This window comes from Oncorhynchus gorbuscha, linkage group LG05 (genome assembly GCF_021184085.1).
Source record: "Oncorhynchus gorbuscha isolate QuinsamMale2020 ecotype Even-year linkage group LG05, OgorEven_v1.0, whole genome shotgun sequence".
NCBI classification, from domain to species: domain Eukaryota; kingdom Metazoa; phylum Chordata; class Actinopteri; order Salmoniformes; family Salmonidae; genus Oncorhynchus; species Oncorhynchus gorbuscha.
In genome coordinates, this window is record NC_060177.1 from 72,244,136 (window position 1) to 72,255,424 (window position 11,289).

Genomic DNA, 11,289 nt, shown 5'->3' on the forward strand with positions numbered 1-11,289 from the left:
ATCAGGAGCTTCATGAAATGGGTTTCCATGGCCGAGCAGCCGCACACAATCCTAAGATCACCATGCACAATGCCAAGCATCGGCTGGAGTGGTATAAAGCTCGCCGCCATTGGACTCTGGAGAAGTGGAAACGTGTTCTCTGGAGTGATGAATCACTCTTCACCATCTGGCGACGGACGAATCTGGATTTGGTATTTTTTTTATTTTTAGGGGGCTCCAATTAGCTGTTGCGAAAGCAGCAGCTACTCCTCCTGGCGTCCACACAAAACATGAATAATGACAATATACAGAACATTAATAGACAAGCTCAAGGACAGAACTACATCAATTTTAAAAAGGCCCACATAGCCTACATATCAATGCATACACACAAAATATCTAGGTCAAATAAGGGAGCGGCAATGTGTGAGGTGTTGCTTCATCTGTTTTTTGAAACCAGGTTTGCTGTTCATCTGAGCAATATGAGATGGAACAGAGTTCCATGCAATAATGGCTCTATATAATACTGTACAATTTCTTGAATTTGTTCTGGGGGCTATGAAAAGACCCCTTGTGGCATGTCTGGTGGGGTAACTGTGTGTGTCAGAGCTGTGTGTAAGTTGACTATGCAAACAATTTGGGATTTTCAACACATTAATGTTTCTTATAAAAATAAGTGATGCAGTCCGTCTCTCCTCAACTCTTAGCCAAGAGAGACTGACTGCATAGTATTTATATCAGCCCTCTGATTACAATGAAGAGCATGACTTGCCACTCTGTTCTGGGCGAGCTGCAGCTTAACTAGGTCTTTCCTTGCAGCACTCGACCACAGGACTGGACAATAATCAAGATAAGACAAAACTAGAGCCTGCAGGACTTGCTCTTTGGAATGTGGTGTCAAAAAAGCAGATAAGATCTTTATTACGTACAGGCCGCTCCCCTTCTTTACAACCATTGAATATATATGTTTTGACCATGACAATTTACAATCTAAGGTAATGCCAAGTAATTTAGTCTCCTCAACTTGTTCAAACAGCCACACCATTCATTACCAGATTCAGCTGAGGTCCAGAACTTTAGGAATGATTTGTATCAAATACAATGCTCTTAGTTTTAAAGATGTTCAGGACCAGTTTATTACTGGCCACACATTCCAAAACAGACTGCAACTATTTGAAGGGTTTCAGTGACTTCATTTTCTGTGGTTGCTGATGCATTTATGGTTGAATCATCAGCATACAAGAGCAGCAGGCCTAGAGAGCTGCCCTGCGGTACACCACATTAGAAAAGCTTCCATTAAAGAAAACCCTCAGAGATCTATTAGATAGATAGCTCTGAATCCACGATATGGCAGAGGTTAAAAACATATGTTTTCTCAACAGCAGGTTATGGTCAATAATATCAAAGGCTGCACTGAAACCTAACAGTACAGCTCCCACAATCTTATTATTATAAAAACATTTCAACCAATCATCAGTCATTTGTGTCAGTGCAGTACATGTTGAGTGCCCTACTCTATAAGCCTTCTGAAAGTCTGTTGTTAATTTGTTTACAGAGAAATATCATTGTATTTGGTCAAACACCATTTTTTCCAACAGTTTGCTAAGAGCTGGCAGCAAGCTGATAGGTCTGCTGTTAGAGCCAGTCAAGGCAACTTTACCACTCTTGGGTAGTGGAAAGACTTTTGCTTCCCTCCAGGCCTGAGGACAAAGACTCTAGGCTCAGGTGAAAGATATGACAGATAGGAGGGGCTATAGAGTCAGCCACCATCCTAGGTAGCTTTCCATCTATGTTGTCAGTGCCAGGAGGTTTGTCGTTGTTGATCGATAAAAATGTTTCCATCTCCCACACTAACTTTACACATTTCAAAATTGCAATGCTTTTTTATGCATGAGTATGACGGCTCGATGTTAGTTGTTGGCATTTCCTGCCTAAGTTTACCCACTTTTCCAATTAAGTAATCATTAAAATAATTGTCAACATCAAATTGTGTGATGAATAAGCCATCTGATTCAATGTAAGATGGAGTTGAATTTGTCTTTCTGCCCATAATCTCATTTAAAGTGCTCCAAAGCTTTTTTTCCATCATTTATATTGTTTCTTCTTGAGTTTAGTCACATGATTTCTCAATTTGCAGTAAGTCAGACAGTCAGATTTGCAGCCACTCCTTTTCCCCCCATCTCTTTCAATCATACAGTTTCTCAATTCCACATCAATCCATGGAGCTTTAACAATTAATCCATTTTTTAAATGTTATTTAACTATGCAAGTCAGTTAAGAACAAATTCTTATTTATAATGATGGCCTACCCCAGCCAAACCCTAACCCGGACGACACAGGGCCAATCACGGCCGGTTGTGATACAGACTGGAATCGAACCAGGGTCTGTTGTGACGCCTTTAGCACCCTCATTCCGCGTTTGGCAGATGCAAGGTGAACATTCCCTGCCGAATGCATTGTGACAACTGTAAAGTTTGGTGGAGGAGGAATAATGTTCTGGTGTGGTTTTACATTGTTCGGGCCAGGGCCTTAGTTCAAGTGAAGGGAAATCTTAACGCTATAACATACAATGACATTCTAGACGATTCTGTGCTTCCAACTTTGTGGCAACAGTTTGGGAAGGCCCTTTCCTATTTGAGAATGACAGGGCCCCCCTGCAAAAAGCGAGATCTATACAGAAATGGTTAGTTGAGATCGGTGTGGAAGAAATTGACTGTCCTGCACAAAGGCCTGACCTCAACCCCATCGAACACCTTTGTGATGAACTGGAACGCCGGCTGCAAGCCAGGCCTAATTGCCCAACATCAATGCTTGACCTCACTAATGCTCTTGTGGCTGAGTGGAAGCCACAAGAGTAGGTGTCCACATACTTTTGGTAATGTAATGTAGATAGATAGATAGATAGATAGATAGATAGATAGATAGATAGATAGATAGATAGATAGATAGATAGATAGATAGATAGATAGATAGATAGACAGTTCGTTGTCCTCACGCATTTTTAAAAGTTGTTATTGTAAAAGAGAATATGTTCTCAAAGACTATCTATCTATACAACGAAACCCACTCTAATGAGTGTGTCTCGTATGCATTTGGCATCTTTTCTAGTAATGACATTTTATACTGCGTTATGCATGGCAGTGACTGAATATTTAAAATGTTCTATTTGTAGATCTTCTCTAATAGCCTGCTGCCTTCATCTTCTCTATGAAGATATCTAATCATATAGAAAACAAACTACATCAAAGGATACCTGTCTTTCTGAAACATCAAATCAAAATCGAATCAAAGTGTATTGGTCTCGTGCACACGGTACTGTGCTTGCTAACTCTCCTCTACAATGCAGCACAATAACAATATCAATCAAGAATCAAATGCCAAATACAGTCCAACAATAACAAGTAACACAAAATGTAAGAAGAAAGAAAAAGAGTCAGAAAACATATCTGGACCATTGAAGGTGTAGGGTAATGCTGTCAAACCCAGAGGTCAGCTGTTTATTTACTTCTCTCTTTGAATGTTCCATTTTTTTTAAGTTGAGGGAACTTTGACTTACAAATAATTAAGCTGAGCTTCAAATAGAAACAACAACACAACACAAAGTGAAGTGAATGATTTGAATGTATCTCATTAGCATGCGTAACCATTTGCAAAACACGCTCCTACTTTCAACACTAACAATGTATGCCGGAATCAAAGCCTGTGTATTTTAGAAGGGGGGTGGAGAAGAGAGAGAGAGAGAGAGAGAGAGAGAGAGAGAGAGAGAGAGAGAGAGAGAGAGAGAGAGAGAGAGAGAGAGAGAGAGAGAGAGAGAGAGAGAGAGAGAGAGAGAGAGAGAGAGAGAGAGAGAGAGAGAGAGAGAGAGAGAGAGAGAGAGAGAGAGAGAGAGAGATCTGCATAATTTGCCGCTGATGTTGACTCAGGTAATGAAGAGAACACAAATTCTGAGGATTGCTCTTGCTCTCGTTTCTAATATCATTACTACCATTTCAACATCATTGGCCTAATTGTTTTTGTTAGTAGTACTGATAAATGCTTCCCTGGGATAAGGAGTGTGTGTGTGCTCGTGCGCGGGTGCAAGTGCGTGCGTGTGTGCGTCCTTAGGGGCTGTGTGGTTATCAGTGCAGGGCAGACATTGTTTTTTAATGACCCTAGCAGGTAAGCGGGGCAGAGTAGGGAGGGGTTGCTGGGAGGTTGGGGGTAGGGTGGGAGGTGTTTGGGGAGAGCGTAAGGCCCCTGGGAGAGGTACTGAGGGATGAGTCCATGTTCAGGTGTGCCTCCCCTCCCTCTGGGCTCTCTCCTCTCTTAGCTCCCCTCCCTCTGGGCTCTCTCCTCTCTTAGCTCCCCTCCCTCTGGGCTCTCTCCTCTCTTAGCTCCCCTCCCTCTGGGCTCTCTCCTCTCTTAGCTCCCCTCTCTCTGGGCTCTCTCCTCTCTTAGCTCCCCTCCCTCTGGGCTCTCTGCTCTCTTAGCTCCCCTCTCTCTGGGCTCTCTCCTCTCTTAGCTCCCCTCTCTCTGGGCTCTCTCCTCTCTTACCTCCCCTCCCTCTGGGCTCTCTCCTCTCTTAGCTCCCCTCTCTCTGGGCTCTCTCCTCTCTTAGCTCCCCTCTCTGGGCTCTCTCCTCTCTTAGCTCCCCTCTCTCTGGGCTCTCTCCTCTCTTAGCTCCCCTCCCTCTGGGCTCTCTCCTCTCTTAGCTCCCCTCTCTCTGGGCTCTCTCCTCTCTTAGCTCCCCTCCCTCTGGGCTCTCTCCTCTCTTGGCTCCCCTCCCCCTGGGCTCTCTTCTCTCTTAGCTCCCCTCCCTCTGGGCTCTCTCCTCTCTTAGCTCCCCTCCCTCTGGGCTCTCTCCTCTCTTAGCTCCCCTCCCTCTGGGCTCTCTCCTCTCTTAGTTCCCCTCCATCTGGGCTCTCTCCTCTCTTAGCTCCCCTCCCTCTGGGCTCTCTCCTCTCTTAGTTCCCCTCCATCTGGGCTCCCTCCTCTCTTAGCTCCCCTCCCTCTGGGCTCTCTCCTCTCTTAGCTCCCCTCCCTCTGGGCTCTCTCCTCTCTTAGTTCCCCTCCATCTGGGCTCTCTCCTCTCTTAGCTCCCCTCCCTCTGGGCTCTCTCCTCTCTTAGCTCCCCTCTCTCCCCCAGGAGACACATGGGGAGAGTGATTGGAGAGCTCTGCAGGGATGAGATGAGGCTCCACTCTACTGTTCATCTGTTACAGACAGGGCCAGTGGGACTCTGATCTCTCCTGAGGGGGAACGCTGAATTAGGGCAATGGGCGTTTGTGTTTTTTAAGGTTGACTTGTTTGTTACTGTGTGGTGGAGGAGGAGGGGGATGTGGGAGGATGAGGAGGGAGGAGGCCTCCTACTTAGCTATCTATGTGTGGTATATAATCCTCACACTAACACATCCTGGCTGGTGGGTTGGTCTTGTTCATTTGTTTATGTGCTACAGATCATTTGTGTATTCTGCCTGTGTTATTTTAATCTGGCGAGTGACTGTCTTCTCTTATCCCGGTGTCACTGCCAAGAATAGAAACGCCATCTTGTTGCAATTTCACAAGCTCATATTTGTTCCACTCGCAAAAATGATATAGTCCTCCCTGACTGACTGCACTGTATCCAGAGAGAGTTATGGGAGTTTATGCGTTCCCTTTTGATGTGGTCATTTATTACGAGGTGGATGAATAATACATGATTAAGACACGTAATGGATACACTGGGACCGGCAGTAAGTCCACTACTTTGTCCTTGGCCAAATCTTTTGCCTGGGACTTTGAGTGTTGTGGCTGTTGCCATTGCAGTAGGACGGAGGTGGATGTAATGTTGAAGGAGGATGGGTTGGGGGGGGGGGTGAGAGGAGGAGGAGGCAGAAGCGACATGTCGGGGGCTGCTGAGCTGAGGAGGAACAAAGCCAGGAACTCCAATACCACTCGCTCTCCTTCCTTCCCCTGCCTCCTAGCAGCTGCCACTTCTGAGCCTGAAGAAAATGAAGGCAGATGAATCAATTTGGCCTGTGGCCCTAAAGTGCACTTGTCTGTGCCCCAGCCTGGCAGGGAATAATGAACAGATAGATTGAGCCGGTGCTCTGCGGCACTGAGGTGCCTCTCTGCCGCTGCCTGATGCATAGCATTGTTGGGCTGGGCCACACCACCTCCCCCTCCCTCCTCTCCTCCCCATCCCCCAGCAGCAGAGTCTTTCTCCCTCACTGCGTCTCGTTGGGTTAATGGGGGTGAGGGTCCTTTGCGCAGGACACTTTTCAGAACAAATTAGAGGAAGGATCTGTATCCTGGCAAACGCCCTATTCCTCCCCTGCATCTCCTTTTGTCCACCCTGCCGACCGTAGCCCTTCCACAGCCCCACAGCCAGCAGAGAGGAGCTGTGAAGAGAGGAGATGAAGGTAGAGAAACAGCCAGGAGGATGTCCAGGTCTGGAGGAGGGTAATAAGGACTGACACCGGGATGAGGCTGAAGCACCACCTCCCAGACTACAGCTGACAGGTGAAGAAAGGGCGGGGAGAGGAGAATGAGGAGAGAGAGGGAGAGGTGCTGAGGGGCTGAAAGCTTTCTAATTGGAGCAGGACGGTTGAGATCCTTCTGACACGGAGGCCCTGAAATGGCTGGCCTGCAAGGTGAGAAGAAAGAGCATGACAACAAAGCATCCCCCAGCAGCCACCAGCTCCCTGCCTGCCTCCCTGCCGGCGGGTGGCTGACTGCAGGTTGATCGACATGGGGGAGAGGCGGATTAACCTAGCCTACAGTAGCTTAGCCTAGCGTGAATGGACTATGTCAGACTCACTGAAACACTGCTGTTTTTATTTATGTCACAACAAGCGCGGTTTGTTCTCAGTTTTTTTCCCTTTCTTTATAAACCCCTGCAGTTCAGTTCTGTGTAAATGAGCAGGCTCAAATCGGCAGTCAGCAGCTACTCAACTTGGGAGAAATGAAGATGCTAGAGGGCCCTTTGAAGCTAATTAAAGAGCACAGAGCAGAGCCTCCAGAGAGAGTTTGTCCGCAGAACAGACATGTTCAATACCCAGACTAATGGGCCTAATTTCCAGTGCATTATTCATGTACAACACACACGTTACTTGTGTAGTTTTTTATTTCTGCGGAGCGCCTTCAATGGGGAGCAGAGAACCACTCGCTGCCGCTTGAACTCAACCTGTTTAACCTTGCCAGTGCTGCGCCTGGCAATTCTCCACGTTGTCTAAAACATGGCCCTTTAGAGAGCTATTCCCCCTAGCGTTACCCAGAGTGCGTTTCAAAGACTTCCCATGATCCTTCAGTGCTTCAGGGAGCCATTTTGACCTTGATCTTTGTCACAGGATTGGCCAATCAGATCTCAGATGAGACCTTTAGCGCCTCCCACAAGTCCTCTGTAATGTAGCCTTGCCCTTCAGTGTTAGTGAGAGAACAATTAGGGTGTGTCCCAAATGCCACCCTATTCTCTATGTTGTCTTCCACTAAACTACTCTCTATGTAGTGGTGCACTACATAGGGAATAGGCTGCCACTTCAGACATGCCCTTAGTAAAAAAAAAAAAAAAATGAAGAGATACTGATAGATCTCAACCGTTTAAAGCCTCTCCTTGGACCCGAACTAAACACACCCTTAATCACAGTCTGACATGGCCAACAGGGCCGGCAGTCTCTATCACAGGCGGTGAATGTAAGCCTGAATCAATTCCTCCCGTCCTGCTGAACAATAGGTTAGAGAGCCTCCTAACAGGCAGGCAGCCAGGCAGGCAGCCAGGCAGGCAGCCAGGCAGGCAGCCAGGCAGGCAGCCAGGCAGGCAGCCAGGCAGGCAGCCAGGCAGGCAGCTAGGCAGGCAGCCAGGCAGGCAGCCAGGCAGGCAGCCAGGCAGGCAGCCAGGCAGGCAGGCAGCATCGTTAAGCTTGATACCTTGTTAGCCCCTCTACTCTGATCAATAATCAATGTGATTGCTGACTGAGGATCCACCACTACAGGACCTGCTGTAGTGTTAACACTGTGGCTGGGATATTTGTCAGCGCTGATGCCTGGTAAACAAAGTAATCAGAGTGCCTGACTGTCTCCCTGGCTCTCAGTGAACTGCACTTGACAAGATGACGTGAACCTAACCCCTCTGTCTCTCTCTCTCTCTCTCTCTCTCCCTCCCTCCCTTCCTCCCATTGTCTGGAAGTGGGCTGGGTTCTTTGTGCTGCTCTCCCTAACAAAAGTAATAATCATAAAGCCTGCCATCCATTTTGAGATTCAAGGAATGGTTAGCTTGACAGCCAGTGAGAGAGATGCAGAGAGAAAGAGAGATGGAGAGGCAGAAAGAGGTAGAGAAAGAGTGAGTTGTATGACGGCAGACACCTGATTACGACCACCTACAGGGTCACACTCCTGTCTGTCTGTCTGCACCCTGATTGCAGTATGTTGTCGTAGCATTCTGCCATTCTGCCGGGCTGCCACTGCTGACCTCAACACCATGCTAGCACCTTTCATCCAATGAGCAGGCCTCATCTGGCCTGACCTGGGCCTCACCAGGCAGGGTAATTAGAAAGAAAATATGTCTATTTGGCTTGTTGCTGCTAGTCGCTGGGCAGACATACAGAAGGGCTGACAAACAGCCAGGCCAGCCTCTTGCCTCTCTTTCTCTTCGCAGCCAGGTGGCAATGCCTCCGCCACGCCGCCTCAGTACAGGACCTGTCAGATTAGCTGATGACCCTTTTAATTCTACACGGCCGGGGGCCATAATTGATATTTACAGGGAAAGGTTAATTGTAGCAGTGATGTGTTTAAATGACAGTGGAGATCTGGAGACCGAGGCTAGCCACCACGTGCTAGGGCCACCAGGGACCAGAGCAGGCTGCTAGTCAAATGGATTACACCCCACAGGCAGCCATCAGCCGTCCCCATTGTCCTCAGGGAGGGGCTTGTAGAGGGCTGATAGGACGAAGTGCTCCTGCGGTGGGGTGGGCTACCTCCTATCTCATACTCCTCCTCGACTGACTGTGGCAGTGTGGCTACCTCCTATCTCATACTCCTCCTCGACTGACTGTGGCAGTGTGGCTGCCTCCTATCTCATACTCCTCCTCGACTGACTGTGGCAGTGTGGCTACCTCCTATCTCCTACTCCTCCTCGACTGACTGTAGCAGTGTGGCTACCTCCTATCTCCTACTCCTCCTCGACTGACTGTGGCAGTGTGGCTGCCTCCTATCTCCTACTCCTCCTCGACTGACTGTGGCAGTGTGGCTACCTCCTATCTCCTACTCCTCCTCGACTGACTGTGGCTGTGTGGCTACCTCCTTTCTCCTACTCCTCCTCGACTGACTGTGGCAGTGTGGCTACCTCCTATCTCCTACTCCTCCTCGACTGACTGTGGCAGTGTGGCTGCCTCCTATCTCCTACTCCTCCTCGACTGACTGTGGCTGTGTGGCTACCTCCTTTCTCCTACTCCTCCTCGACTGACTGTGGCAGTGTGGCTACCTCCTATCTCCTACTCCTCCTCGACTGACTGTGGCAGTGTGGCTGCCTCCTATCTCCTACTCCTCCTCGACTGACTGTGGCAGTGTGGCTACCTCCTATCTTCTACTCCTCCTCGACTGACTGTGGCAGTGTGGCTGCCTCCTATCTCCTACTCCTCCTCGACTGACTGTGGCAGTGTGGCTGCCTCCTATCTCCTACTCCTTCTCGACTGACTGTGGCAGTGTGGCTACCTCCTATCTCCTACTCCTCCTCACTGACTGTGGCAGTGTGGCTGCCTCCTATCTCATACTCCTCCTCGACTGACTGTGGCAGTGTGGCTACCTCCTATCTCCTACTCCTCCTCGACTGACTGTGGCTGTGTGGCTACCTCCTTTCTCCTACTCCTCCTCGACTGACTGTGGCAGTGTGGCTACCTCATATCTCCTACTCCTCCTCGACTGACTGTGGCAGTGTGGCTGCCTCCTATCTCCTACTCCTCCTCGACTGACTGTGGCAGTGTGGCTACCTCCTATCTCCTACTCCTCCTCGACTGACTGTGGCAGTGTGGCTGCCTCCTATCTCCTACTCCTCCTTGACTGACTGTGGCAGTGTGGCTGCCTCCTATCTCCTACTCCTCCTTGACTGACTGTGGCAGTGTGGCTACCTCCTATCTCCTACTCCTCCTCGACTGACTGTGGCAGTGTGGCTGCCTCCTATCTCCTACTCCTTCTCGACTGACTGTGGCAGTGTGGCTGCCTCCTATCTCCTACTCCTCCTTGACTGACTGTGGCAGTGTGGCTGCCTCCTATCTCCTACTCCTCCTTGACTGACTGTGGCAGTGTGGCTACCTCCTATCTCCTACTCCTCCTCGACTGACTGTGGCAGTGTGGCTGCCTCCTATCTCCTACTCCTTCTCGACTGACTGTGGCAGTGTGGCTACCTCCTATCTCCTACTCCTCCTCGACTGACTGTGGCAGTGTGGCTGCCTCCTATCTCATACTCCTCCTCGACTGACTGTGGCAGTGTGGCTGCCTCCTATCTCCTACTCCTCCTCGACTGACTGTGGCAGTGTGGCTGCCTCCTATCTCCTACTCCTCCTCGACTGACTGTGGCTGTGTGGCTACCTCCTATCTCCTACTCCTCCTCGACTGACTGTGGCTGTGTGGCTACCTCCTATCTCCTACTCCTCCTCGACTGACTGTGGCAGTGTGGCTACCTCCTATCTCCTACTCCTTCTCGACTGACTGTGGCAGTGTGGCTGCCTCCTATCTCCTACTCCTCCTCGACTGACTGTGGCAGTGTGGCTGCCTCCTATCTCCTACTCCTCCTCGACTGACTGTGGCAGTGTGGCTGCCTCCCATCTGTCCTAGGAATATGGGTCGCTGCCAAGCCAACGCTCCACTCATGGCTTGTCTGTCTAGCCCCTACCAAACAACACATGCTCTCAAGTTGGCAGACCCAAAGAAGCAACTTCATCATTCAGTGGTGCACCACTGGGCATATCCACTATGTGCAGATTGTAAACAATAAACTGCAGATTGTTCTTGGATACAGGTGTTGCATCAATGTGAAGTCATTACTTTCAGGCAGACATGTTGGTTACTGGCAGTGCTACTTTGCATACATTCAAACTATGAACTGATCCTGAGACGTGGGGCTACCAGTTTGCCTTTGTGTTATGGATGGGTTCCCATAGTGTGAATGGACCACACAATGCCAAATGTGATTACACATGGAGTTTGGGTTGTGTTGTATCTTGTAGTTGCTGTGTAGTTTTATGTGGTATCAAGTTGGTCTTCTTTGACTAGAGTCTTACTAAAGCAATACTTTGTCTCTATTCTATGAAAAATGTTTGGTTATTTTTCTACTGTATAATAAGGAATGCTTCTTCCTCT

The 11,289-nt window shown here is 48.8% G+C and overlaps 1 protein-coding gene across 1 annotated transcript in view; it reads left to right on the plus strand.

The window, feature by feature from the left end:
- The window catches only part of fbrsl1 (fibrosin-like 1), a 503,490-nt gene that overhangs the window by 202,972 nt on the left and 289,229 nt on the right, over window positions 1-11,289 (plus strand).